The following is a 6,337-nucleotide window of genomic DNA, read 5'->3' on the forward strand; positions in this document are numbered from 1 at the left end:
CATCCTTCGAGCACTGCGACTCTATTATACGAGCGCCAGGAAGAACTTTCTCAAAATAGTGCTTGGCAGGTACTCGACTTTCGTCCAAATCCTAGGACGCAACAATACTGGCCTTCATATCTGCCCAGTATGTCTTAATACGGGCAAGAGCCATCTGTGCGCCCTCTATGCACGCCGACCTCTTCATTGCATCAGCATGCGGCACCGAACCAAGGAATTGTTGCACCAAGCCAAAATAACTCTTCGGCTCCGGCTTCTCCGGCCACAGACGACTCGCAACATACTTCATGGCGAGTCTGGATAATCTGTTCAGCTCCGCCCAGGCGGCTAAACGGTCGGATACTGACAGTGGGCGTTCTGGATTGTGGTACTGTGACCAAAAAAGCTCTTCCAATTCATGGTCACCTCGGCTGCGGAAGTGTTCGGTCGCGTCCACCGCACTTGCGGCCAAATCCAGATAAGCGTTTTCCGAACTCCACTGTCGGTCTAATGGAGCATACTTGGGGTCTCCGAACTTCATCCGCAGCATATAAGGCTTTCCAGCCGTGATATCTCCGGCCTGACGCAGCTCCTCATTCATCGCTCTCATGGCAGAGCGAGTATCCTTGGCTTCGGCAGTGATCTTTTCAAAACCCTTCTGAGCCGCTCTATCTTCTTGTTCAAGAAAACTACAGCGGTCGGTAGCATCCTTCAATTTTATGGCCATCTCGGCCATTTCCTTCTTGCTTTGGCAGTGAGCAGCCTATTCGGCTTTTAGCTCTTCAGCCGCTTTAACGACAGCCGCATCACTCTTCCTTGCTTGCTCCTTTGCTCGGGCAAGTTCCGCCCGAAGGTTCTCCACGGCGGCAGCACCATCTACATAAAACATATATAAGGCCCGAGCATCAAGCTCCTATTTCTGGGTGTCTTTTGAACATACCTTGAGCCTCGTCTAGCCGCTTATGTACAAGCGCGATGTCGGCATGTGCTACGTCAAGTTGCCGCTTTAGTTCGGCAGATTCATCAGTCCGGCTAGCCACCGAACGCCTCGCCACCTTCATGGAATAGGCGGCACATTATACCTGGGCTTATGATCCTCTGTGCGCCGTCACTCGTGGCGACACATAGAGTCTCAGGGGCTACTATTCATATAGGACACATTTAATATGCGGCTCTACCAAAAGGTACACCTTTTTACATACCTCAAAGCCTGTTAGTAAACTCCTGGCAGCCTCGTACAATCCGCTTTCCATGGATGAAATCCTTCCAATCACCGTATCCATCAACATACGGTGTTCTTCTGAGATGGACGCCCTACTAAGAGATCCTTCAGCCCCTCCGCCGGCGCGCAAGAGGGTGCCGGACTAGTCTGACGACCTTTCCCAGGGTCTGGACTTGAAAAAACCCTCCGGGACGATACCTCGGGGTCGCCAGCCTCGTGAGACAGTGGAACAAGAGGAGGCGTTTCGCTCTCTATCATCTCTGGACGAAGATCCCCTGAAGATGAGCTCTGCTGAGAAGGGTTGAGATCCGAACTGCAAGATAATGTTTCAGTTATTTTCCTCATGAATAAAACATGAATGTGATTCATTATGGAACCTCACCCTTCACTTACGCCTTCGGGGAGAGCAGGTCCCCTTTAGGGGGCGATTCGGCTGGGGCGTTCTCCGGTGCCGAACCCTTTGACGAAGATTTCTTTCCCCGTTTTGAGGTTATCACCTCCGGGTCTTCAGAGGCAATCCTTTTCTTTCCCTGGTCGGGAGAATTTTCGATTCATCCCTTCCTAATGGCCTCCTTCATGGAGGCGGTAGCTCCTTGGCTCCCCCCTTCGCCTTCTTCCAATGGCGCGGCCTCCAGCATCCTGGTTAGCATGGGATTCGGTATGGTCTCGAGCAGGGGGGCTGGACTCCTGATAAGCTTCGCCTTCGCTATACACTCATGTTCAAAGGGCAACTCTGTTAAAGGGTAGATTTGATAAAAATATGGATGGTGTGTTCAAATACGGGGCTACTTACTTTAGCATCCGGGCGGTTGCAGCTTAGACCTGCGTCCTCGGACAAATCTGGACACCTTGCTTGTGATCCGAAGAACAATTTGTACATCTCCATGGGTGTCATTCCCATGAAATGTTGTAGGACTCGTGGTCCCTCCGGATTGAACTCCCACAGGCGGAGAGGTCGACGTTTGCAGGGCAGTGTGCGGCGAATCACCATGACTTGCGCCACTACGGTCAGATTGATATCTCTTTCTAGAAGATCTCGAATACGGCCCTGCAGCAGGGGCACGTCTTTTGGCGGCCCCCAGATAAGTCCTTCATTAACCCATGACGCCAGCCGTGGTGGGGGACCCGAGCGAAAAGTAGGCGGTGCCACCCATGTGGTGCCCCTAGGGGCTGTGATGTAAAACTAGTCCCGTTGCCATAAGCCGAGCTCCTCTTGAAAAGAGCCTTCGGGCCATGGAGCATCGTCCATCTTGCTTATTATAGCCCCTCCGCACTCAGCGTGCTGCCCCTCGATCATTTTTGGTTCCACTTTGAAAGTTTTTAGCCACAATCCGAAGTGAGGGGTGATATGGAGGAAGGCCTCGCACACAACAATGAATGATGAGATCTGGAGGATGGACTCCGGAGCTAGGTCGTGGAACTCCGGCCCGTAGCCCCCTCACAAAGGGATCAATCGGGAAGCCTAGTCCCCGAAGGAAGTGAGATGCGAACACCACGCTTTCACCAGGCTGGGGAGCGGGAACGGCTTGCCCTTGAGAAGGCAGTCTATGCGAGATTTCGCCGGTTAGATACCTGGCATCTCTTAACTTTCGCACATCTTCTTCCGTAATGGAGGAAGGCATCCACCGACCTTGAGGGTCGGAGCCGGACATCTTCGAAGGTCCGAAGCGCCTAAAACCAGAGCTTTGTGTGTTGGAACTCAAAGCGAGGGGCGGATTTGATTGGTTTAAGAACAAGGGAGCCGGGCCTTGGTTCCTTTATAAAGGAGGTGAATACCAAGAGCCCTCCCCGTAACCATTTGAGACTCGCTTTTAATTAAGGAGTCATACCTAAGTCACGGTTGGGTTACCCACGCCCGTATTGATGAGAATCCCGGAATAAGGGGACACGATCTCTGCTTTGACAAGACGTGCCAAGAAAACCACCTAGCTAAACGCGCCAAGGTGGAACGGTAAAATGAATAAAAGCCTGGCCGTGGCATGATGTCACGCCGCGGAATACGTCAGCAGATTCAATTGATGCAAATATTATTCTCTCTACGATGGAATGTGGGACTTATTTTGCAGAGCCGGACACTACCCTGGTGTTCAACATCTTCTATGAAATATTCGGAGGAGGAACCCTCCTTGCAATGTCGAAGACAACTTGCACGCCGGACTCGTCGTCATTGAAGCCTGGTTCAGGGGCTACTGAGGGAGTCCTGGATTAGGGGGTGTCCGGATGGCCGGACTAAGACCTTTGGCTGGACTCCCGGACTATGAAGATACAAGATTGAAGACTCCGTCCCGTGTCCGGATGGGACTTTCCTTGGCGTGGAAGGCAAGCTTGGCGATACGATATGAAGATCTCCTCCCATTGTAACCGACTCTGTGTAACCCAAGCCCTCTCCGGTGTCTATATAAACCAGAGAGTTTTAGTCCGTAGGACGAACAACGATCATACCATAGGCTAGATTCTAGGGTTTAGCCACTCCGATCTCGTGGTAGATCTACTCTTGTACTACCCATATCATCAATATTAATCAAGCAGGAGTAGGGTTTTACCTCCATCGAGAGGGCCCGAACCTGGGTAAAAACATCGTGTCCCTTGTCTCCTGTTACCATCCGCCTAGACGCACAGTTCGAGACCCCCTACCCGAGATCCGCCGTTTTTGACACCGACACTCCCCCTAGATGTGAGATCCCCTTGTAGAGGGATGAACTAACCTTGGGTTTTGTCGATGATGACTTAATGTAGGTGTTGAATATGTGGATGCTCAAGGTTGATGTAGATCATTTGGAGCAATCCTTTGGAGTGAGTTGCACTTTCAACGTACCTACATGGGTTAGTCCCACAAGGAACAGACAAGAATATCCATAGACATAGAGTGATGCACACACAAGATAATGTCCATGAAATCACTAGGTTACCTTGTCCCTTGCCTTACCAACATGAGGGTTTGTGACTCCTTGAACTAGTGCAAGATGTGGAAGTTGATTGCACTTGTTGTTGCCAAAAAGATATGAGTGAAGAATGTTGGCGGAGTCACCCTCAAGAACTCTCTAGTTCTTCTTCTTCGGGATCCACATCATCTTGATGGGAATTCTTGGAGTTGTAGTTGTACTTGATGAAGTAGAACTTGACGTAGTCTTGGGAACCCACTTGACCAAGGCCTTAGGTGCTTCTTAAAATGCATCAATCTCTTCTTGAAGCTTGTCCTTGCCTTTGTTCTTGTGGTCTTATGGTGGAAGATGATCTTGTGCTTGTGTTCCTTTGAAGGAAGTAGGATCATACTTATCTTGTTGAGGAACAAACTTCGTCTTGGGGTATTGATCTTCTTCCCACTCAACTCCATTGGCATTGAACTTTCGTTCAAAACCAACAGCTTGATTCTTCCCGTGCCTTCCTTGCTTGCGTACAATTTCCTCAAATTGCTTAGTCCCAGCAAGGCTCTTGTATACACCTTTCTCTATAATTCCCTTCAATAAGCTATTTCCTTGCTCAAGTGTAACTTGGATAAGAGAATCATTAGTGGAATCAAGAGAACTACTAGAAGCAACAATATTGGATTTGTCATTATTATTGTTACTACTAGAGGAAGTATCTTTCTTGTACTTGTTACTAGACTTGACTTGAGGCATGTAAGTAGATAAGCGTAAACGCTTGGCAATGTAAGAAGAACTTTTCTTGCGGAGATCATCATTGATTGCTTTTAAGAACTCATGCTCTTGCTCAAGATTGAGCTTTTCAAAGCGTAACTTCTCATGAGCCCTTAAAAGTTCTCGATGATCTTCGAAGATAGTTTCATGAGCTAACTTAAGAGTGTTTAGTTATTTAGTTAGAAGCTCAATCTTCTCCTTATCATTGTCATTTGTTTTATCTTGATTAGCATGATTAATTGACGTTTCATCGTAGTATTCATCACTAGAGTTGTCAACAAGTATATCATCATCCACAAGCAAGTCATCTTCATCACTATTGAAATCAACATACTCGGGATGTGTTACCTTTGGACCTTTGGCCATGAAGCATCTTCCAATTCCTTCATTTGGTGAGTCAAATATGTCGTAGGAGTTGGTTGACACAAGTGGTAGACCGACAACACCTTCATCTTGAGTATATTCGGAGTCGGAGTGATAGCTTTTCTCGGAGTGATGGTCGGAGTCGTAACCGGATACCCATTCACCAACATGAGCTTGATGTCTTCGTTTTGTGTAGCTCCTTGATGACTTGTCCTTCCTTTCCGAACCCTTGCTTCTCCGTGAGGGTCTTCGTTCATAACGTTCATCTCTACTCCTCCTCTCTCTTGGTGGTGATTCTTCTCTTTTGCTTCTTACTTTGGAGAATCTTCTCTTCTTTTGTAGGGTGCCGTACACTCATTGGAATAGTGTCCAGGTCTCCCACAATTGTAGCAATTTCGCTCTCGACTAGAAGATCTTTTGTCATTGTAAGACCTTGACTTGAAGCTTCTTTCTTTGCTTCTAGTCTTGTAGAACTTGTTGAAGTTCTTCACCATTAAGCTCAATTCTTCATTGAAGGTTTGTTTCTCACTTGATGATGTGGGGGCTTCACATGAGGCTTTGTAGGCACCACTTGACTTGTTGTGAAGTTCCTCCTTATCCTTAAGTGACATCTCATGAGCAACAATTCTTCCAATGACTTTCATTGGCTTGAGATCTTTATAGTTTGGCATCATTTGGATCAATGTGCACATGTATCATAATTTCCATCCAATGCTCTTAGGATCTTCTTGATGATGAATCTGTCGGTCATCTCTTCACTCCCTAAGCCGGCAATCTCATTTGTGATAAGTGCAAGCCTAGAGTACATTTCAGCGACACCTTCACCATCCTTCATTTTGAACTTGTCAAGCTGACTTTGGAGCACATCCAACTTGGATTCCTTGACGGAGTCGGTACCTTCATGCATATCAATCAAAGTATCCCAAATTTCCTTTGCATTCTCAAGACGGCTGATTTTCACAATCCGTTGAAGATGATATCACAAGCTTGAGCGTTGTACTGCAGCATCTTCAATTCTTCAGCATTAGCTTCACGGTTCAGCTCTCTCCCATCAAAGAATTCACCTTGCAAGCCAATACAAATAATTGCCCAAACGGCGGGGTTATGTCCGAGAATATGCATTTTCATCTTATGC

Source organism: Triticum dicoccoides, chromosome 5B, assembly GCF_002162155.2.
Source record: "Triticum dicoccoides isolate Atlit2015 ecotype Zavitan chromosome 5B, WEW_v2.0, whole genome shotgun sequence".
Lineage (NCBI taxonomy): Eukaryota > Viridiplantae > Streptophyta > Magnoliopsida > Poales > Poaceae > Triticum > Triticum dicoccoides.